Below are 25,089 nucleotides of genomic sequence, written 5' to 3'. Positions count from 1 at the left end.
GCTGTCGGATGCTGAGAGCCTAAATACTAAAACTAAATCCTCAAACTGTTACCAATCCCGACATCATCTGATCAGCAAGTACCAAAAGCCGGGACTTCAGCGGGCGCGAACTTCCTTTATTGATCGCATCATAACCTTTCCCCTTCTCCTACGCTAGCTGTGTGTGTGTGTGTGTGTGTGTGTGTGTGTGTGCGTGCGCGCGAGTGTGCGTGCATGTGTGTGTGTGTGAGAGAGAGAGAGAGAGAGCATTCCTTGTAAGAATACACTTACCCAGGAATTGCGTTCAGACCCTTGTCACAGACATAGAGCATGTCTACATTCAAGGTTAGAATAATTCTGTTACTGTGAATTCTTTCTCTTTCCTCGGCCGAAGTAACTGCCCGTGGCCATGTACTAAATCACATCACCGTGTAGCATAGCTGAGGCCTGCAAAGTACCTGAACCATGTCCTGAGAGCTAAATGGCAGAGAAATTGGACTGACCTGAGCACTCCAAAGTGATGGCTTAGCAGTGGGGTATTTTTCCTGGAAACACAACAGAATAAATTTGAACTATTGATTCTGTCATGGGTACAGGCTCCCACGTAGAGGAAAATAAATCAAGTCTGATGAATTTTTCATTTGCCCTTCGCCTGCTTTCTTGCTTTTTGCCTGGCCTTGCGAGCCTACATGTTTCCTCTGTAAACCCACGCTGAATGATTAGCGACGCTGCCCGCGTGGTGCACAGTCGACCTCTTCATCTACCCGTTACCAAAGTGTCGTCAGGTGTGAGGTGGCCCATAGCAGCTTCTCTGAGACGATGCCCTGGATCCTGGCTCAGGTTTCAGTCATTTTAGGAAACATGAGAAGTTCAGGAAGAGGAGGCCACACACTGTCTGCAAAGCCGTCAGGGTCAACATGCAGACAACCGGACTCACACACTGAGCAGTGACAATCAGGTATCTTCTAGGATTCTTCCCCTGGTTCTGTCACGTAGAACAGAAACTGCAAACACACGATGCGGCCCTGCATTTCCCTTCTTGGGGGAAGCACTGGCTTTGTGTACTGCTGACACCAAAAATTTGAGAATAAAACTCTCCTCCTGCCCAGCCTCCACTTTTGGCTCAGTGTGTCCTACCAAAACACACTTCCTAAGACTTCTCTACAGAAAGAATGTTTCAAAAATATAATATTTCCATCTGCTATTTCAATAATACATGCTCTGGGACCCTCTTTATGAACCATTTTCCTTTCTTTGCTCTCATTTAGACCTATAAACATTTGATTCAAAAGCCCTGCGGAGTAGCCAGCCAATCAGGTCCCAGAGCTGTGAACATTCCTAACCCTATAATTTTGTCTGCAGCGGACGCCTCCCGCTGTGGAACTAACTGCTAAGGGATTAGAGCGATGTAATCTTCAGGCCTCTCCCTCCCAAGGTTGCTCTCAAGTGGAGAGAAGGAAGCAGGTTTAATTTTGATAAAATAAACTTTATTTTGTAACTTTATTATTTGTTTTTCTTTCTCTTTTCAACACTTCATAATAGACGGGCCTGGTAATTTGAAATGAGCCTCGCTGGCTGAGGGGCCCTAGGCCACCCCACACTCCTGCAGCTGTTTAAAGCGACAGCCACACGGCATCTGCTCCTGTCACTCCACAGTGCAGTACTTGAGCTTTTCCTCCCTCGTACGAACTGTATATACTCACTTTTATTACACACACGCACGTGGTGTTTTACCAACGGGTGGCAACAAAAGTTGCGTCGGCACTGTCACGCTACCCAGGTATGTGGAAAATGTCACACCTCCTGCAAAATTTTAAATCACTTTTCTATTTGTTAGACTTTTCCCACCAGAGCACTACTTCGGCAATTACTGAGTCATTAAGATTGCAACATGAATTTCCCTCTTTGATATAAACTCAAACATGTTGCTAGGAATAAAAGATCTTTATGGATGAAATTTAATATAATTTGAATCAAGCTCAAAGAGATTTTTTGCTGTGTGTGAAGAAGAAAATAAAAACTCCTTTTGTAAATTTTATGACTGGATTATGGGTGGGGAAAAGTATTTTCCAGGATACAAATATTTTCCCTTTTCTTCTTTGTTTTTTTAATTTAAACTTAATTAGCCCACATATAGTGCATCATTAGTTTTTGAGGTAGTGTTCGATGAGTTCCTGTTTCTTCTTAAATTAAAAAACGCACAAAGTTATAGATACACACATAAAATTAAGTCCAATTATTAGCATGCAAATAGTTACATTTTTCTGGAGACAAGAGGGCAAAAACGTGGCAACACTTTAAACTGTCTACAACTTTAACCAAGAAATTATGCCTTCAGCAGTTGACTCAGGAACTAATCAAGAAGTCATGACGCAAAGGTACACATCCAAAGACGTTTATCACTGCATTGTCTGAAAGAGTGGACTATGTAAAGCGTTTACATTTAAAAGTTCATTAGCAGTCTGAATAAGAAATCACACAAATTTAACGTTGCTTGAAAAAGATCTTTTCCGAGGTATTATTCCTAAGTATTAATTTGAAGTTTGTCACCGTTGAGTGGTCGTGAGTTAAGCACTCTCAGAAAGTGTTCCGTTCAGTGTAGATATGACAGACGTCAGGATGATCATCTTTAAAGGAACAGTTAGCTTTCACTTCCAGCCAGGACAGAATAGTTCGTATCTGATCAACATGCCAACAAAAATGTGAATGGCAGATAAATTTTAAAAATTTCGATGGCACTGGGAAACCATAATTAGGCAGCTAGAACTTGAGGGTTGAAGACCTTAAAAATAATAGAAGAAAGAGATAGCCGTAGCATTTGGTGTTGTTTCCCCATTAAGAAATTCCCCTATTTAGAAGCAGCCAAGAAATTAAGAAACTGCAGCTTTTGCAGATTTATGGGACTGAAGGGACAAAAATTAGATACTGCAGTCTGTGAAGGTGTTAAGGATCTGATAAATAACCAGACTTTCAGTTGGGACCCGTAAAGGGCTACAAACCTGGTGGAAAAAACGAACAGAATCAGCCCTTGCAGAAACTAAAACTCTAAAGTCAGTTTAATCCCAGATTAGAATAATGTGATCTGCTTAGGCTAATGGGCCACCAAAAGCAAAGTAAATGCTTTGTGCAGGGAGATAACACCATTAAAAGCTGTAAACTTTCTTTAAAATATTCTATACACAGTCGTAGTGTTTCATAACATATTATCAGACTTTCCAGTAGGCAAGACCAAATGAGCAAAAGTGCAGAGAAAAAAGACACTCGGGGAAAAAAAGACCTATAGGAGAAATATTTATTAGTGTTACCAGACATGGACTTTTAAATTGTTATGATTACTATTTTTGAGAAAATAGAGGAAAAGTTGAAAAATTTCAGCAGAGAACTGGAGTCTATAATTGAATCAAATTTTTAAAATAAAAAATGCATTAACTGAGTTTAATTTTTTATTTTTTTAAATTATTTTTTATTATGTTATGGTAGTCACCATACGGTACGTCATTAGTTTTTGTTATGGTTTGTATATAATTTTGTTATAGTTTGTATATACTCGTATATGATATATATATGTATATATATATATTAGTTTTGTTTGTCCCAGGATTCATTGTTTACATATAACACCCAGTGCTGCACCCAAAATGTGCCCTCCTTCATAACTGAGTTTTAAAAATAAGTAGACGAAGTTAAGAGCAGATTATACATAGCTTAAATAGAATAAGTAAATTGGAAGATAAGTGAGTAAAACACTCTGGGATAAAATATAAAAGGAGACAGGAAAATACAGAATATAAGGATCATACAGCACCGTGAGAGAGTCCGACAACTATGTACATGTGGTGCCAGGTAAGAAGAAAGAAAGAGTGGAGTAGAAGCAATATTTGAAGACATAATTGTTATTAATTTTCCCAAACTGCAGACAAACATCAAGCCATAGATTAAAGAAGTCTGATGAATTCCAGGTAGGAAAATATGAAGAAAGTCACACCAAGGAAAATCATAAAAAAGCTACTGAAAGCCAAAAAGAAGAGAAATCTTAAAAGCAGCCAGATAAGAGATTTTGATTTCAAAGAAGAAAACAATAACAACTTTCAGTAAAGATTATGGAAGGCAGTAGATAGTGGAAGTCATATTCAAATAGTCCAGACAAAAGAATTTCCTACCTCAAATTCTGTATTTGGTAAAATTATCTTTTAAAATTAAGGTAAAATAAAGACATTTCCAAGCCATGAAATACCAAGTCTTCATTACCAGCAGAGGTTCACTGAAAGTAATCCTAACGGGAGTTCTTCAGGCAGAAGAAAAATTATCCCATATGGAAGCATGGGAATGCAGGAAGACATAAAAGAAGTTAAAATGGAATAAAGAGAAATGGAAAGATTAAAATAAATCATAAAAGTATAATTATAGGGGCGCCTGGGTTGCTCAGTTGGTTAAGCCACTGCCTTCGGCTTAGGTCATGCTCCTGGAGTTCTGGGATCAAGACCCACATCAGGCTCCCAGCTCTGCAAGGAGTCTGCTTCTCCCCTTTCATGCTCTCTCTCATCTCTCTCTCTCTCTCTCAAATAAATAAATAAAATTTAAATATATATATACAATTATAGTGTCTTATGGGATTAAGAGACACCTATCTGTCAAACCATGTGACTTCAAAAGCACAAAGAATGGATAGAGGTTGAGTCCTAAAGTATTTGCATTTGTAGGAAATAGCAAAAGTATTCATTTGTACCAGACTTAACAGAGCCTAATATCAGAGTAACCACTAAACATCATGGAAGCATATATAACTAACAATAAAAAGAAAATAATAAAATGGTAGGTTTAAACTCAAATGTACCAGTAATTACACTGACTATAAATGGGCTAAATATTTAGAAGACTAAAATAATTAAATTTGTATTAAAAACACACACAACTCCATGCTGCTTATAAGAGACTTGCTTTAGGTACACAAAAGGTTGAAAGTAAAAAGGTCCAAATATATATATATCATGTAAGTTATTTTATAGGTGCCTTTGAAATTAATCTGTCTACTTGAAAGAGATCATAAGTAAAAATCATAGACAATGCTTTATGCGGCTTGTGGTGTAGTTAATACAAAAGAGAAATATTTAAATTCTAGTTAGCAGATACTAATTCAAAATAAAGGCATTGGCCTTCCAACAAAAGATTGCAAAACAAATGAAAAAATTTTTTTTTACTTAAAATAAATGTATTTGTTACAGCTGACATAACAAAAGTAGTCTGTGGTGATGATGGATCTGAGGTCTCTGCAAATACATTTGCATGAATTAATATGCATAAGGAGACAGAGGAGACCTAAGAGCAAAAATTAAGCTTGGCCAATGCAGCCAGGAAAACAGCGTATCCGCCTTCCTATCTGGCTTCATGAACTGGGGTTTAGTTTTCTCGTAGAGAGATGGACCAAAGCTATAGGATCTGTTTTCCAGGAAGATCTGAAGGGACTCTGGGCACAAGCACAACAACTTTTACGGCGCTTTGTAACAAACTGTAACCCAGAATAAGAAAGAAGAATTCTCTCCGTCCCTCCCCTCACAGTGCAGGCCCAGCGCTCTGAGGCTCAAAACGTCCATCAGTTTAGACTACTTTGCCTGACAGCGCAGGGCCCTGGCAAGACTGGAAAGTACTGAATGCCTTGAAAGAAGGCTGTCAAGATGCATGGGCCTAAGTGTTCCTCACACATTTAAAAGCCCTGGTGGGAGGGGCTTGCAGAGATAACTGGGAAAGATGGTGAAGCTTAAGATACTCCAGAGAAGAAAGAGATGAAGTCTTAAAAAATTGAGTTTTAAAATATTGGTTACTTAGTTTGTAACTATGGTCATTGTGTTAGATAAGGAAATTGTAAGGTTCTTCTTTGTCTCCTGGACAAATTTTTTTCACCATCGTATGATGGAGAAATGTGGCCTCATAATCTGGGATATTAACTTAAGGATATCCTTGGAAAACTTTCTGTATGTATGTAAAAAGGATTTGTAGTGGATCCTGTGGCCCAGCCTCCACCTCCCCATGTTCTCTTTTAGGTGGGGACGACTTATTTTCCCAGCTGCTGAGAATGGTGCTAGCTGAAAACATTGATCTGTCTGCTCTCTCTTGGAATTCCCTTACTCATGGTCACGCTCCTTTTCCAGGGTGGCCTTTGTCCAATGAATGAAAGTTATAAGGGTCCTGCCTCACGTCCCCGTTTCAGAGCGCTGCTGAGTTCAGGTAAGCCATTCGTGGTGCCAGCACTGCACTCTAACATCTCCGTCTGCCGTTGTGCTTCCTGTCCTTCTGTCACAAGTACTGATTCCAAAAGCACTCCCTAATGTACTTCCAACACACTAATGTCTAACTCAGATTCTGCTTTTTGGGGAAATTATAACAGGTTTGTTCACTAACTTCCATCTTTCTTTATAGCTTTGCCAGATATCAAAAGGGACTTAGCTTTATTGAGGGAGGGCACTGTGGTTCACTGTCATTGACCAGTCTTCCAGACTGAGTGGCAAGATATCCTAGGGTTTGCCAGGGAGCATTATAGAATGTTCACAAAACAGAGGAAAATATTTATTACCTATGGTTTTATCTCATTCTTGCACTAATAAACTGCCACTGTTTTTGTGTTTTTATCTCTAGCATTTGTCCAAATTTATATTAGCTACATATGTTTGGATAAAGGAAGAGACAGCTATTTAAATTAGATAGAAAATGGGACGTATTATAGCATGTAAGACTGACTCAGAAAATCCAAGGAGAACAAAACAACTAAAATCCAGGAATGTGGAATGGGAGCCATTCTGGGAAAATTATCGATCTTGAGAGATAATAGACGTTCTTCTCGATTTAGAACTTCACACATTTTTGCCTTTAAGTATGTATGGTTCAATATAATCCCACTCTCCTCTTCCTTTTCTACCTAAGAAACTTGATTGTGGCAAAAATTGGAGCCTTCCTATGTGTTTTGTGAATTCTTAGTGAGGACTTAACATTTGCTGGGCCTGAGGTCATATTGTGACACTAGTAACTTGAGCTGTAGAATCTTTGACCCTGGGCTTTGACCCTTTGTGAGAGCCTGAGCTTTCAGGTCAGGGAGAGACTCATAGCATGAAGGTTTTTTGTCACTTTTGGGAAGCCCTGGAAGCCCTTGGATTTAAAGGCTCAGAGGCAGTTTTGAATATATACCATATATCTGGAGAATTCACTTATTATGAATTTAATCATTGAAAGTAAGAACTACAGCTTAGAACAGGATCAAGAACCAGTGATGATGGTTAAAGTGAAAAATTCTGTCCATCAGGAGTTACCACTAAGAAAGTGAAAAGATAGGGGCACAGGGGTGGCTCAGTGGGTTAAGCGTCTGCCTTTAGCTCAGGTCATGATCTCAGGGTCCTGGGATTGAGCCCTGTAGTGGGCTCCCTGCTCAGAGGAGAGCCTGCTTCCCCCTCTTCTCTGCTCTTCACCCTCCCCCACCACCCATGCTCTATCTCTCTCTCTCAAAAAAAAAAAAAAATCTTTAAAAAAAGTGAAAAGACAAATCACAAAGAGGAAAACAATATTTGCAATACATGTATCTGTCAAAAGACTCATCCCCAGAATATGTAATGAATACCTGCAGATTAGGAAGACAGAAAACCCAATTAAATTATTGGGCAAATTATTGGGAAAAGGTTTGAACAGACACGTTGGAAAGAGATTCAAATGGTCAATGAACATATCTAAAGGTGCTCAAAATTAATAGTCCTTCAGGGAAATCCAAATTAGAACCTCAGTATGAGCCTCCTACACAGCCTCCAGAATGTATTGGCAAAGAAAATGAAACTTATACAACACTGGTGAGTGTGTACATTGGTATAATAAAGTTAGAAAACAGTTTGATACTATATATTAAAGATGGACACATGTATACTATGACCTGGCAATTCCGCTCTTAGATTTATACCACTAGAAGTTCACGTATGTGGTGCCCAAAAGACACGTACCAAACGTTTTTGTAGAACTATTCAAGCCAAAATTAAAAATAATCCAACTATACATGAATAACAGAACGGAAAGTGAGTTGTGTTCTATATATGTAATGAAGTACTGAATTATAATGCAAGTAATCAAACCGCAGTTACATGCACCAACGTAGGTGAATCTCATTCAACATTATGCTGAGTTAAAGAAGCAAGGTGCAGAAGAGTATATACTGAAGAAGGATACAAATTTCAAAGATAGACCCAAAATACACGTGATAATGGGAAGATATAGTAACTGGAAAGAAATACAAGGGGGCTTCTTGGGGTTGTGATGGTTTCTTGGTTTTGACCTGGCTCACCATTACACAGGTGTGTTTATTTTAAGAATATTCATTAAGTAATGATGATTCACGTATACTTCAATAAAGGGAGGGGGGAAATGAGTTTTGTTCACATTATGGGAAAAATAGATTTTTTCCAGTAAAGGAATGAGCAAGGAGTACAGGAAAAACTCATTTGAGTTTGACTTCCTTAAAAGGAATTTTTTAATAATATGAAGGATATTCTATGGAATTATGGGATTTTTAAAAAATCAAAGCCTAAGGATCACAGAATTTTTCAGTCTATAATTAGTATTCAATCATGACTTCTGATTCTTGAAGCTGTTCGGCATGAATACTTTCCTTAAATGTGATATTCATCTTGACTAATGAAGAAAAACTCAGCCATTCCCATATGGCCCATTGTAGACTGTGATTTAGAGCAAGGGAGAGCCTCAAGGATGGGTCACTGTCCGGTAGATGAAGTAGTTATTTAACACTGTGTCTGCCTCATGATGCATGGACCCAGAGGGAAAAATGCAGGTGGGAGGTAGACATTAAACTTCCTCAGAAACTCACAAAGTGGAAAACTCTGAATAGAAACCTTGGGAACTCTGGTTTACTGTGAGAATGAAGGGAGCCAGAGGAATAAGTCTCTAGAAGGAGAACCCAGAGGGGGGAAGCTGAACTCAAAGTAATCTATTCCTAGGAGACCCATTCAGGTAAGAGTAAGTCTACAACATACCATTTCCCCCACCTCCCTTTTTTTGCTTTGAACAAGTATGTAAAAACGAGGAAACGGTTTCAGTTGACAAAGTGCTGCTTATAACGTAATTAAAAACAAAATGATTTTGTTTGTGCTACAGGTTTCTTGTTATTTTTATGACTTCATTTGCTAGTCAATTCTGCTTTCCTTTTTTTATTTTTAGGTTCAGTTAGCCACTATATAGTACATCCTTAGTTTCTGATGTAGCGCTGCATGTTTCTATCTAAAGCCAAAAAGCAAGGTAGCCAGCACTGGAGGGGCCCTACATTGTAGCTTCGGCACTTTTCCAAAGCAGAGTGAGTCTCCAGTGGAATGCAAGATAGATTCTCTTAACTGTTTCTTTCAGTGACTTTTGTATATTTCTAGAAACTAACATAGCCAAATGTTTATTTTTCAAATACAAATTACAATGATGTACCATAAATGTTTTAATCTCAACAATGGTCTTTAATGAATCTGGTGTGGATTTTATCTTGGTAAAAAGAAATTTTACAGATAGTAGAACTATCTTAATATTTTTGAAGCAATTCGTACTTTCTCTTGAATTTTTGCCATCTTTTAATATGATGGCAGCAAAAAAAAAAAATTCCTAAGGGAAAAAAAAAACAACTTTGTCCCCTGACTGTAGGGTTGAAAAGTGGGTATCTTGGGTCTACATCCACTCATTTCAGTGACTGGATTAAGGGTGGGCACATGATCCAGGAAAGGCCAATCACGATCTTTTCCTAGGATTAATATATTTTCTGTTTCCAAGTTTCCAAGGCAGGAGGATGTGAACCTAGGGCCGCTAGCAGATATGTGGAGAGAATGTCCCCACTGAAAAGCCAAGTAGAGGCAATGGTCATACAGAGACAGAAGGAATCTTGTGTCTTCGTATCTCTGGCTAAAATCCCAAGGCTCTGGTTCTTGGATGTCTTTTTTCAGGTCTACGAATTGCTCAAATATGCTCCAGAGTTTCCTGAATGAAGGGATTCTCTTTTTGCACAGGCCAATTTGAGTTGGTTTCTGTCACCAGCAACCAAAAAAGTCCTAATGAATAAAAGGACAATATCAAGAGTAACAGGAGGGCCAGGAACTGCCAACTGCTGTCTCGAAGCTGTTTATTTCCGTCATGTTATCCAAATGTACTCTTTCCTTTGTATGGGCCCTTGGTGACTGGACATCAAATAGCTACTGTGCATGTAGTGATAATTTCCAAATTGTGCAGATGCTCTTCTCCATGGGCAGTGTTGCTTGAATTTCAATGTGCTCTCAGGAGTGAAAGATTTGCTCTCCCCAACCCTTTCCCACCAAGTACTTTCCTGCTGTCTGATAGTTTCTGTAGATTTAGGGGTTTCTCTGGATTAAATTTTTATTTACCAGTTTCATAGGTGTTTCTACAAATACAAAAGTAATACATTTTCTTTGTAAAATGTCCATAGTTTACTGAAAAGCATAGAATGAATCCCTTGTAATTCTATCATTCAGAGATAATAACTGGTAATATTTCAGTGTGTATTTCATTTTTCTCCTTTCATACTTTTTCTATCCACACACACATATGTGCATATTACAAAAACTTGGATCGTGGTGTAATAATGCAATTTTCACTTGATCGTCTTTTAAATCGAAACTATCATTCTCATGAATAATCACACTGAAATCTATTTTATGGATATTGCCCAATAACATAAACTTGTACCCATTTTTTTAACCTTTTGACCTCCTTCACTCATTTCTCCCACTCCCCACCCCTACCTCTGACAACCACCAATCTGTTCTCTGTATCTGTGAGCTTGTTTTTTGTTCGTTGTTTAGATTCCACATACAAAGGAGATCATACGGTATTTGTCTTTCTCTATTTCATTGAGCATAAGTCTCTTGAGGTTCCTCCATGTTGTGACAAGTGGCAAGATTTCCTTTTTTTAATGACAGAATAATATCCCATTGTATAAATCTACCACATCTTCTTTACCCATTCATTCATCAATGGACACTTAGGTGTTTCCATATCTTAGCTATTACAAACAATGTTATAACGAGTATCGGGGTGCATATCTCTTTTCAAATTCGTGTTTTTGTTTTCATTGGGCAAATACCCCAGATGGAATTGTCAGGTCATATGATAGTTCTACTTTTTAAATTTTTGAGGGGCGTTCATACCATTTCATAGTGGTTGTACCAATTTACATTCCCGTCAACAGTGAACAAGAGTTCCTTTTTCTCCACATTCTCATCAACACTTGTCTTTTTCATAATAACCATTCTTAAAGATGTGCTGTGATATCTCGTTGTGGTTTTGGTGTGCATTTCCCTGGCAACTGTTGAGTATCTTTTCACGTACCTGTTGACTGTCTGTATGTCTCTTTGGGAAAATGCCTATTTAGAGCTGTTCCTTTTTTAATTGGATTTTTTCTTTCACTATTAAGTTGTATGAGTTCTTTATATATTTTGGATATTAGCTCCTTACTAGATATATGATTTGCAAGTGTTCCTCCCTCGCCACAATTTGGTAGTTTGCTTTTTCATTTTGTTGATGGTTCCCCTGCTGTACAGTGCTTTTTAAATATCAAATGTGACAAGATATAAAAATTATGATCTTGATTGCCACAAAGAAATTAGTCACAATATCTACTATATTATAATGTTGTGTTAGGCAGGAGTCTGATGAATTTTAAAATGATTTCAGATCTCAAGTTACTTTTACTCTGAGGTTTCTTTTATAAAAAAGAATATCATATATCCAATTTATTATTAATTAAAGAATGGATGTTACAAACGGAGTAATTTGGAAATCAAGGAAGGGACAATAATCATGGGCTGGGAAAACTGAAGGGATGTGGAGTTTGAGCAGAGTCCTGAAGAGCAGAAAGACTCCGCTTGGGCAGAAAGGGCAGGGGTTTCCAGGAGAAGAAACAGTGACAAAGCCCCAAAAATGAAGAATGTAGGTCTGTGTGCCTGGAGTAGAAGCTTGATGAAGAAAACGTTAATCCTATACCATTAACCATTTGATCCTGTTCTGTCTTTTTACAGATCATCCTTTGTAGTTGTAATTTCTTAAGGGATTGGGATGTGGGAGTGAGAAGTGAGAGCTAACCATCCCATCTGGAGTTCTCCTTGACACGTGGTCCCTAAAAGCGTTTTGTATGCTTCTTTTCTCTGTGGTATCCATGGGCTTCCCTTCTGATCATTCATCAAAGTAAGGGGCCATCTGCTCTGCGCTCCGTCTGCTCCATGAATGAAGTGAAGGCATGTGTTATGTGGCTCTGTTCCAGCTTCCCCTTCTTTACATCTGCTGCGCCCCTTTGAACAGCCCATGGGGCATAACTGACGTCTCACCTTACGACAAGGTGCATGACCCTTTTGCTTCCAGTCCTATTTTACTTTGAAAACTACCTGCATCTCATGCTGTTCAGGTGTTATTGTAGAAACCCTCACCATACACCAAGACACCACTTGTTTACATTCCTTGGGCAGGAACATTTTACCAATGAAAGGTACTAAAACATTTCATTAAAGGAAATTCAACATTTCAACCAATTCTTCTATTACATGAAGAATAACAACTTTCAATTTATGTATCCCAATCCCTTTGAAGTCCATTATTGACATTTTCTAAACAATATTCTGTATATCCTTGGGCTCCTCAACTCACAGGAGAAGGTTTAAAGCTAGAACAACCTTGAAACTACAGAGTCTAAAATGAATGAAAATAGGCCTAGGAATGAAGTCACAGAACTAGAAAGAGTATTGCAAAGGCCTTCCAAAAACTGTGTGCATGTGTGTGTATGTGTGTGTGGGTGTGTGTTTGAAAATGCAATGACAAATGCTCTTTTCTTCCAAACTAGAGAGCCAGAGAAAGACCTCTAGATGACTAGGAGGCAGAAATTTTTAGATTTTATATTTATATAGGAAATAAAAGCACTTTTGCAAGAATTTTTGTGTTTGAGATAAGTGAAAGTGGGCCAGTATTTAACTTTTCTGACCCTCACATTGCTGCTCTGTAACTGGAGGATAATAAACACCTGCATGAAAGAATGTGAGAAAGGACTAAATACTGAGCTCAGTACCTATGGTGTAGGAAGCCCTTGAATAGTTATTATAATGCCTGGAATGTAGTAATTACCCCTTGTTTGAAAGAAGTGATACGTAGAAATCTTCTTGTCTTCCAGGCAAGAGTTGGTAAAATTTGGTGACTCTTACGCTCCTAGAAAGATGTACTTTCACCATAATTTCTGTAGTGATTATAGCTCTTTGCTTAGCCTGATATGAAAACTTTATGAAACATAAAAGCTAGACCATAGAAATAGTCTTAATCAACATCAAAGTGACACTGGTAACATTCCTAAAGCCTTTATGGGCTGGAGTCATTCTTTTTCAGAATTTCAAACAAAAAGTAATTCTCTGAGAGAAATTAGAGAACACAAAACAAAGGTTTAATTAACGATCTACTTGGGACGTAAGGAACAGCATGGAGGACATTAGAAGACGGAAGGGAAAAATGAAGGGTGTCTATCAGAGGGGGAGACAAACCATAAGAGACTGTGCCTAGAAACAAACTGAGGGTTTCAGAGGGGAGGGGAAGTGGGGAGATGGATTGGCATGGTGATGGGTATTAAGTAGGGCATGTATTGCAGGGAGCACTGGGTGTTATATGCAAACGATGACTCTTGGAACACTACATCAAACACTAATGAGGTACTGTATAGTGACTAACATAACATAGTAAAAAAGATAAAATTGAGAAAAAAAAAGGATCTACTTGGGGCAGTGAAAAAGGCAGGTAAACAGATTTGAAAGAAATAGAGGACATTTATAATACCTTCATTGAGATAGTATTGATGTATAATAAACTGCCTAATTTGATGGGCTTTGACATAGGTATATGTGCATGAAATCATCAACGTAATCAAGAAGTTGAATCGAGCATATCAACCACTTACAACAGTGTCCTCTTGCCCTTTTGGTCCCTTCTCTCTCTCCTCCCTCTTTCCCTGGCAATCCAGTGGGGATTTTTTCCTATTACTACATGTTAATTTAAATTTTCTAGAGTTTTCTACAAATAGAATTAAACTGTGCACATTCTTCTTATTTTCTGGCTTCTTTCATTCAGCATAATTATTTTGAGATTCATTATATTGCTGCACTAGTCAAGTTCATTCCTCTTTCTTTTTTTCTTCCTTTTTTTAAGATTTGAGAGAGCACAAGCAGAGAGAGCAGCAGGCAGAGGGAGAAGCAGACTCCCCACTGAGCAAGGAGCCTGATGCGGGACTTGATCCCAGGACCCTGGGGTCATGACCTGAACCAAAAGTAGGCGCTTAACCAACCAACTGAACAACCCAGGCATCCCAATTCCTTTTCATTTCTGAGTAGTATTCCATCGTATGACTATAACATACATTGTTTGTCCATTCACCTGATAGGCATTTGGGTTGTTTCCTAATTTTGACTATTACAAAAAACTGCGATGAATATTTGTATACAAGTCTCTGTAAGATTCATGCTCTCATTTCTACTTAGGAGTAGAATGACTGGATAATGGTAGATACATGGTTAACTTCTTAACAAGTTTCCAAACTGTCTTCTGAAATGGTTCCACATTTTGCGCATCCACCAGTGGTTCCCAGCTCTGCCACACCCTCACCAATCCTTGCTACGGTCATTCTTTTTAGTTTTAGCCATTCTAATAGGTGTGTAGTGATATGGTGTTAATTTGAATTCTCCTAATGACTAATGATTTTGAGCATCTTTTTATGTACTTATAAGCCATATGTTTATTTTGGTAAAGTATCTTGTTAAATCTTTTGCTCATTTTTTATTGGGCTGGTTGGCTGTTTTCTTATTACAGAATTTAACATGTACTTCACAGGTCTGGATACAAGCTTTTCATGAGATTTATGATTTGCAAATATTTTCTCCTGGTTGGTAGCTTGTCTTTGCATGTTTTTAAACAGTGTCTTTCAAAGATTAGAAGTATTTCATTCTAATGGTCTACAATTTGTCGACTTTTCGTCTGTTGGATGAATCATGCTTTGGTGTCCTAAGAAACTTTTCCTTCAGAGACTTCTATGGTTTACAATTTACATTTAGGTCTAGGATTCCTTTTAAATTTATGCAGATGGTAAGAGGTGTGGGTCACAGGCACGCTTGGCACTCGGGTATCCAGTTGCTCTAATAACACTCCTTGAATAGTATCTTCTGTCCACAGAATTGCCTTGTCACCTTCATAGAAAATCACTTGTCCATAAATATGTGGGTGCGCTTCTGGATTTTATTCTTTTCCATTGATCTATTTTTCTATCGTTTCGCCAATACCATACTGTCATGATTAATCTAGCTGTAAAGTGAGTCTTTGGTTTAAAGACTTTATTCTTCTCTTGCAAAGATGTATTATATGAGTATTTTATGTTCTTTGTAATTCCATTTGAATTCCACAGGCAACTTGCCACCTAAAACAATATACAGGATTCTAAATCTGTTGAATGAATCCACAGACCAGTTTAAGAAGAACTGACATCTTGACTGTATTGAATCTCTGGACCCACAAACACAACATATTTCTTCCATTTATGTGGGTCTTCTTTCACTTCTCTCAGCAAAGTCTTGCAGTTCTTAGCATACAGGCTTTATAAATCTTTTGTCAGCTTTGTTCCTAAGTATTTCATATTTTCTTATGCCATTATGAGTTATATGTCTTTTAAATTCTGAGTTTTTGTTTCTAGCACATAGAAATGAAATTGTCTTTTTTTTTTTTGAGAGAGAGAGAGAGAGAGAGAGAAAGAGAGTGCCTGTGACTGGCGGTGGGGGGGCCAGAGGGAGAGGGAGAGAGAGAATATTAAGCAGGATCCGTGCCCAACACAGAGTCTGATGTGAGGCTCAGTCTCACAACCTGAGCCCAGATCAAGAGTTGGATGGTCAACCAACTGAGCCACCAGGTGCCCCACTGTTCAATAGTGGTTTGTATCCTATAATCTTGGTAAACTGACTTACTAGTTCTAGTAGCTTTCCATGTATTTCATTGGACTGCCTACTTAGAGAATATATTATCTGTAAATATAGTTTTATTTCTTCCTTTCCTATCTGAATTCCCTTTTACCTATTTTTCTTACCATATTTTACTGGGCAGAAGCTCCAGTGTAATGATGAATAGAAGTAGCAGAGCAGGCATTTATGTCCTATTCTTGAACTTAGGGGAAGACATTAAGTCTTTCATCACTAAGGATGATGTTAGCCGTTGGGCTTTCATAGATGCCGCTCCTCAAACTGAGAGATTTCTCTTCTATGATTAGTTTCCTGAGAGTTTTGATCAGGAGTGAACCTGATTTTGTCAAGTGCTTTTCCTACAGCTAAGATGATTGACTTTTCTGTAATTTAATATGAATTACATTGCTTGATCTTATAAGTAAAACCAACCTTGCACTCATGACATAAACTCTATTTGTTAATAATATATTATCTATTTTGATATGGTTTCATTTACGTGGATCGTGTATTATTTAGAATTTTTGCATCTTTGTTCATAAATGATATTAGCCCATCATTTCTTTTGTTTATAATATCTTTTTCCGATTTGGTATTCAGGAAATACTGGAATTGAGGGTATAGCTCAGGGGTAGAGCATTTGACTGCAGGAAATACTGGAACCAAATAATAATTTATGAAGTATTCTTTCCTCTTCAACTTTCTGTAAGAGTTTGTGCAGAGTTGGTATTATTTCTTCCTTTAATGCTTGGTAGAATTCACCAGATCAACAATTTAAATGAAATGGACCAATTCCTTGAAAGACACAAACTACCAAAGCTTATTCAAGGAGAATTTAATCATCTGATTAGCCCTAAATCTAATGAAGACATTGAATTTATAGTTAAAAATTTTCTGAAAAGATTATGACTGGAATCCATGGGTATAATTTTTTTCATATTTCTTATACTTGGAAATTATTGAGCTTCTTGGACCTTTGGGTTTACAGTTTTCATTTTTTTTTTTTTAATAGCGAATATTTCTTAAAGTACTTTTCTGCCTCTTCCCACTCCTCTCTGATATACCCCTATTAGGCTGATATTGTCCCACAGCTCACTGATGCTACTTTATTTATGCCTTTTTTTTCCTCTATGCACTTAATCTTGGACAGTTTCCATTACTTTATTTTCGAGTTTACTTATCTTTCCTCCCGCAAGATCCTATCTGCTGTTAATCGCATCCAGTGTATTTTTCGTCTCAGACTCTTTTTGTTTTCATCACTAGAAGCTTGATTTGCTTTTTTAAAATTTCTTTTATGTTTCTATATAACTTTTGGAACATATGGAATGCAGTTACAATAACCATTTTTATATCCTCTTCAGCTAATTCAAATATCTGTGTCAGTTCTGTGTCAATTTCAATAGATCGCCTCCTCTCCTCACTGTGGATTTTATTTTCCTGTTTCTTCACATGCCTGGTAATTTTTTTTTTTAACCAGGGGCCAGACATTTTGAATTTTATATTTTGGGGTATTGGATATTTTTGTTTCCATAATATTCTTGAGCTTTCGTTTGGGATGCAGCTAATTTACTTAGAAATAATTTGGTGTTTTGGGGTACTCCTTTTAAGATTTGTTAGGTGGAGAACAGGGTGTTTGGCCTAGGACTAGTTATTCTTCACTACTGAAGCAAGTTTCTTCTAAGAACTCTTCCCAATTCATTGTGAATTATGAAGTTTCCTAGGGTTGATGAGAGCAGATACTGTTCTTGGCCCTATATGACTGATGGTTACTATTAACACTGAACTTTTCAGGGAGTTCTTTCCTTGGTTCAAATGCTTTTCTTCCATTCATGCATTGATCATTATTCCAATGAGTACTCAAGGGGTGGGGGAATACTTTGACATTCGTTGGAGGTCTCTCTCTGTGCAGCCCTGTGTTCTCTGGTTCACTGTCTTGTAACCATGAGCTACTTTGATCTCTCTGGATTTTCAGCTCTATCTCCTCAACTCAGTGAGTCTCCTGGATTCTGTCCATGTGCTATGGTCTGGCAACTTCCACAAAGTGGAAATCTGAGATAATTGTGGGGCTCACTTCATGCGCTTTCTGTTTCTCAGGGATCATTGTCCTCTGTTGCCCGCGTATTGAGAATCATTATTCCATATATTTAATCTGGCTATTTTGGTTGTTCCATAGGGGAAGGTAAATACTGTCCCTATTGTTCTACCTAGGTCAGAAGTGCAGATTTTGAGACAGGTGATATTTAAAAGCAATATAGCAGATGCTGAGGGGGTTTGAACCATTCATATCGACTCTATACCATTTTCTATTCCAGTATATATGCTAGATTTGACATCATGTCTTACACACAGAGGCTCACTACAGGAATGACTCTCAGAAAGAAAACATGATTCTTATTCACCACCCTCATCCCTTGCAATATATTCTTTAGAAAAGAGAAACTTGTTAGGTACTGGGAAGAACTGTGGAACCCCTTCAGCCCCCCACACCAAAAAAGTCAGACCACCATTCCTTTAGTTCTTAGAGTTTCTACAGAATTACAGAATATCCACAACCTGATATTATTGGGTTGACTATGGTCCCAATTTTTATAACGGGTGTTCCTGTCACCTCTGGTCCTATCTCATGGAACCCACAGGCTCAGGCCACAGGCATCTGATTCCCCTCATGGAGATTTTTCTCTTTTCTTTCTCCTCAAGATGCTGCTTACCATTTTAGGACCCCAGTATTTTAAAAAAGCTAAACAAAAGCACCTTTTTAAAAAGTTATTTTCTTCCATATAGAACTTGATGACCCATCAGATGGAGCTCGGACCTCAGAAACACAGGGGTCCCTGTATTAAACCAGCACCTGAGGGAGGTTCCAGTGCACTCGAAGCTTGGAAATCCACTACTGTGGTCGACCGCAGGCATCACAGAGCGGAGAAAGTTTCCAAGCACCCCTGTTAACCCTGGCTAAAGGGGTAAAATTGTTCAACATCAGGCATAAGACTACTTCTGTTGATGATGAAGTTTTTCCATGCATTGTTCAGACCTTTACTCAGGTGTTGAAAGATGGGCTCCATTCTTTAAGTATGTGTGCTGGTAAGTGGGTGTTTAGATGGATAAGGATGGTCTACAGAATTACAGAATAAGACTCTTAAGGAAAGAGGAGACCAAGCACAACTCTCTCACCTCAGAAGAGACTTAAGAGCATGTAGCTCCATCTTGTGAGACGAAACACCCAAGCTGCTCTTCCCCCTCCTGCAGAGCAGATCAGAAGGGGAAAAACTGAGATAGAAAAGAATCTGATAAATGCAAAAGACATAGTGGAAACTGTGTGCTTAATACCTAAACCATCTCAGAGAAAAAGTGGATTCTTTTCAATCTGGCCTGAAATCAAGAGAATTTTTCCTATGAATATCAGAAGAAGTTTGCTCAGCCAATAAATGGAAGATGTGACCGAGCTTCTAATTTCTGCTCGTAGCAAGACAGAGACGTAAGCAAACTCACACCTCCCTAATGTTTTTTTTTTCCTGAAAAAAGGATTTCTTTCAACCCCAAAATATATATTCATACTTTTCCTGCATTACAGGTGCATTTGGATGCAACCCTAATTTCTCTGATTTATGTTAGGTGAGCATCGTAGTCCTACTATGTTTATGTTTATATTCAGAATAAATAACATATGGTTTTGACAATTTAAGGCATATATTTAAGTTATTCAGATCCATAGTAACAAAGCACAATCATTTTTGTACTAAGATAATAGCATCCCAGAGCCTCCCCCTGCTTCCTTCCATCTCTGCTACTGTCCCCAACTCATTCCGCACATGGAGGACCATATGGTATCTTTGTGTTTATTTCTGGTTAGCAGTATAGGCATTTTTTTTTAACTCACAAATACAGAGATAACTTTTAGAAAGACAAATAGCTAAAATGGTTGAAAGTAGTTCTTTGGAGTAAAAAATCAGTGTGGAGATTATTTTTTTCTTATTATAATATAATTGCTACAAAACTATTTGCCATTTTACATTAAAGAAATGAAATCTTGCCATTTGCAATGACATGGATGGAACTAGAGGCTATTACACTAAATGAACTAAGTTAATCAGAGAAAGACAATTATCATAGGATCTCACTGATAGGAGAAATTTGGGAAACAAGACAGAGACTCATAGGGAAAGGAAGGAAAAATTGAAACAAGATGGGATTGGGAGGGAGACAAAGCATAAGAGACTCTTAATCTCAGGAAACAAACTGAGGGTTGCTGGGTTGGGGGGGTAGGGATAGGTTGTCTAGGTGATGGACGTTGGGGAGGGAATGTGCTATGGTGAGTGCTGTGAATTGTGTAAGACTGATGATTCACAGACCTGTACCCTTGAAACAAGTAATACATTTTATGTTAATATAAAAAAAATTTTTAAAACTACTTGGCATTTTATACATATGTATGGGTTTTTGTTTGATAAAGTAACTTTTTTCTTGAGGCACACAGCTGGAAATGGTTCACCCCTGAGTAAGGTGTTCACTACCATCCTGCCACCTCTATCTTGGGCTTGCGCTGGAATTCTTCTCAGTGCCTGGTTTTTTTAGGGTTTCCTTCAATTCCACAAGCCTCTAACTTTTTGCCACAAACTTCTTTGTAGTGATCAATTTCAGATTCGCTTGCAACCAAAGAACTCTGGCTGATACATCTACTGTGATGAACATCTTCTCTCTCATTTGCATCTCCCCCTGTTGCCTATACAACGTCGAAGGGCCTTGGCTGTCCCACAAGGGCCTCCATGACCAGGCCTCTCTCTGCCCTCACATTTCTGTCACCACTCTAATTTCTAGGGCTGCCCATCTGCTCACGGTTAGCTGGAAACCATACAGATTTGCCAGACTCTTCCTTTTTCCTGGAGCATATCCTCCTCCTCCTGTCATTTGGCAGTTGTTATTTACCTTCTGTGCTTGGCTCCAGCATCATTTCCTCCAAAAAACATCATTGAGTTCTTCAGGTTGCTCCTTTAGAGCCTTCTCTATACCTTCCATTACTATTCACTGTCAAAGATTGATACTCTCTTGTGTATCTGTCTTCTCTGGACTATAAATTTGTCAAGAGCGTATCTGCCTTTATTTTTACGTTAATGCCTCACACATCACATAACATTCAAACCAATAAATATTTTATGAACTAAAATGGATATTCTTAATTATAAAAGGGGTCAAATTATATGCCACATAATGGACTTCCTTCAGTATTTGAAAATCTGCAGATTACAGTTTAAAACTTGTATCCAAGAAGTTGCTTTTAAAGATTAAGAATGGAAATGTAATTGCTGAAAAGTTGAGAAAACTATACTGTGTATGACTATCCTGTATAAATAGTATATTTATATAAATAATGTATGTATAATATAAAACTATATATACATTATAGAGAATAGTTTTATACTATAGTATACATAGTGTAACTATAGTATAACTATAGTTATACTACATAACTATGTAGTTATATAGTACATATAACTATAATATACTACATAACTAGAGTATAACATAGTATACTATACTATAGTATGCATAGTTTATACCATAATATACATACTATACTATAGTATGTAGTATACATAGTATACATGGTATATGTATAGTATAAAACTATACTGTATATGTTGCTCTCTAATCGCTGTGTAAAGTTTGATTGTGCTTCTTTTGGGGAGATAACCAAGTTCTCTTTGGTTGCATTGCCATGACCAGATGGCAGCATCAATATGATCTTTTTCAAGATGTTCATTAGATCATCCTCAAAGCCTTTCAGCATCTTCCCATTGCACTTAGACTAAAATCTAAATGTCTAGGGCATCTGTCTCTGCCTGAATTTGTTTCCCGAGGCAGCTGTAGCAAAGCCCCATAAAGTGGGTGGGTTAAACAACAGAAATGTATTGCTATACAGTTCTGGAGACTGGAAGTCCAAAATGAAAATGTCAGCAGGGCTGGTTCCTTCTGGCGGCTGTGAGGGAGAACACATTCCATGCCTGTCCCCTAACTTCTGTGGTTGCTGGCAATCGTTGGCGTTCCTTGCCTTGTAGATGCAATACCCCAACCTCTGCCTTCATCTTCACATGATGTTCTCTGTTTGTGTCTGTTTCCATGTCCAAATTTCCCCTTTTTATAAGGACATGATCATATTGGATTAGGGCCCACCACGATGATCTCATGCTAACTAATCATCTGCAAAACCCCTATTCCAAATAAGTCACATTCCCAGGCACTGGGGGTTAGGACTTCAACATCATCTTGGGGAAACACAATTTAACTCATAACAGTGTCTGCTTTTGTCATATCATTTCCTGCCACTCTCCATCTTATTCTAGCCATACTGGCCTTCGTACTCATCCTAGAACAAGTCAACAGCACCCTCTCCTCAGAGATTTTGTATTTCTTGTTGATGCTGAGAACGCCCTTCACATAGGCATAGTCTTCTCATTTTGAGCTCAGATCAAAGTCAGAGACTCTGCTCCTGCACCCATATGCTATAGGCCTGTTTATTTCCGGATAGCCCTTACCATGGTTTGAACCATCTTGTTCTTTTAGGTGTTTGTTTGACTTTCCTATCGAGAATGGATACTCCAAGAGCATAGAGATCCTGCCTTCTTCTTAATGATGTATCCCTAGTGCTTAATACAGTGCCTGTTAGATAGCAGGGGTCAATGCAAATTATTGTACTATAATGAATTAGATTTACTTCAAAGCAAGGTATAAAGATAAACATCTAAAGTCACATCTCCAAACAGCATAAATAATTTACCAAAGAAACAGTTGAAATGGGTCTTTACCGAGAATAATTTTTTTTTCAAATATGGAAACATCACTAGCATCTCTTCTCGCAAAATTCAAATGACCTCTGATCACATGTCCATTTTGTAACATAGCTTCACTGACCACTCTGTTTAAAATCACAATTCTCCACCCAAACAGATTTCCCGTGGATCTCCTTCTAGGGTTCCACAATACTTTTCACCTTCGAAAGACTGTATAATACACTTACCGATGCTGCCTTTTTTTTTTTTTTAAAGATTTTATTTATTTATTTGTCAGAGAGAGAGAGAGCACAGGCAGACAGAGTGTCAGAGGGAGAAGCAGGATCCCTGCAGAGCAAGGAGCCCAATGCGGGACTCGATCCCAAGACCCTGGGATCGTGACCTGAGCCGAAGGCAGCCGCCTAACCAACTGAGCCACCCAGGCGTCCCCTGATGCTGCCTTTTTAAATTTTAACTGGAGATACTGCTTTATAAAAGTGCCTTCGGCTCTACCTATCCTAGCTTAACATTCTGATGTATAATGGTACTCACATATAAAACCGTGGGGGTGAGTGAATGTTGCAGGGGCTGTGTTAGTCCTGGGATCCAGGCTTCACTTCTTCCTCGACTAGAATTGGTATCTTTAGGCTGAGCGATTGGTACTCAGGGCATGGTCAGTAGCTAGGCCCAGTGCATTTCTTTTTCCTTACAGATTTTTTTTTTTAACCATCCCAACATGAAAGGCCTCCCAACAATCCAGACCAACCTTTGTCTTAATGGAGTCTGAAGTTCACTCTTCTGTTTATGATGTGTAACAATTGAAGTGGGAGATATAAAGTTTGCAGCTATTATGTAATCAAAACCATTTGTGTTTTCCCGAAGAGGAAGGAGGAGGCAAGAAGGGGATGGGGAGGCAGGGAGGAGGAAGAAAAGGAAAAATCTCAGAATTGGAAGGTTAGAGCTTGTGCAGAGAGCAGGAAGTTGAAACTCATCCAACTGTCACATAACAACAGAAGAAAAATGCTTTATGTATTCAATCATTATTAAGTGTTCTGCATGTCTGTTCCCCATGTTATTTGCCAGTATATATTGGTTTTCAAATGCTAGCATTTTAAGAGCAGGAGAAATATTTACTTTTAAGCTAAAAATTGATTTTTGAAGGCCATTAAAAACAAAAATTCCATGTGGTAGAAGAGGAAAAAAAAAGTGATACTCTCACTTTAAAACATTCTATACTGAAACCAAAAAGGCCTCTATTGCCTTTAACTTTGAAAGTCACTTTCTAAATGAAGGGCCACTCCAAGCTGAGCCACTAGTGTTCCAATTCCACAAATATGTTCTAGGAATAAAGCGTTTCATGTCCAGTGATGGTACTGAGGTAGACCGGACTTCGAAGGAAGGCGGTGCCCAGCAAGCCACCAGCCCATGGCTCTCCTGTAGAAAGCATGTACCTCCGAGCCAAACTGGAAAATGGAAAATTGGGGGAAGTAAAAACCTCTGTGGACACTTTCCTCTTTTAGCCTCTAGAAAATAGTCTGAGCAGAAAAACTGCAGGTAGAATTGGATCATTGAGCTTGTGAATCACAGCACTGTGCAGGCTTAGAACTGGAAAATGTTGAAGGAAGTGGAGGCCCAACTATTCTACAGATGAGAAGACCGGAGCACAAAGGAATGGTGTGGCAGCCCAAGGTCATAGATCCATGCATTGAAAATAAACACTAAATGTAGGCATCCTGAGTGTGATTTAGTCATTTTTCCCTCTTTGGTCATCTAACGGGTGCACCACTGCTGTCCTTGAAGACCTCACAGAGGACTGTCTTCCTACTTCTGAAGGAAGAAGCTCACGTAAGATGCCTTCGTCCATCCACTTCATCCCTCTAAAGCCCTCTTGAGAGCATGTTTTATGCACACCAGGTCTACAGAAACATAAAGTTTGATCCTTTATGAATGGAAATGTTTGTTGTGGATTCTTAAAGAGCAGCAGAGTTCCTGTCAGCTTGACCACTGGAAGAGCTCTCAAATTCCCTGGAATGATGCCCATTTCTCCTGGAATTAGGGCTTGTTTACTTCACCCTTACCTGTTCACCCTTACCCGGACCACCTCTGGGCTAAAGCCAGCTGTCCTCTAGCTCTCTCTCGATATTTCTGTCTTGGCTCCACATCCAGCACTTTTTTGGCTTCAGATCAAAATTTCTCTCCAAGAAGCCTAAATAATCTTGACATGTTCACTGTCCCCTTTTTACCGCCCTTGGTCTCTGAATTGGCATGTTTTTATTTATCAAGTTCCTGTACATAGTACACAGCTAGGATCCCCCTGAGTCTGATGTCTTCTTTCCATTAGTCCATTC

Source organism: Enhydra lutris, unplaced genomic scaffold (assembly GCF_002288905.1).
Source record: "Enhydra lutris kenyoni isolate GAN:26980312 unplaced genomic scaffold, ASM228890v2 scaffoldscaffold24, whole genome shotgun sequence".
NCBI classification, from domain to species: domain Eukaryota; kingdom Metazoa; phylum Chordata; class Mammalia; order Carnivora; family Mustelidae; genus Enhydra; species Enhydra lutris.
This window is presented reverse-complemented; position numbering follows the sequence as displayed.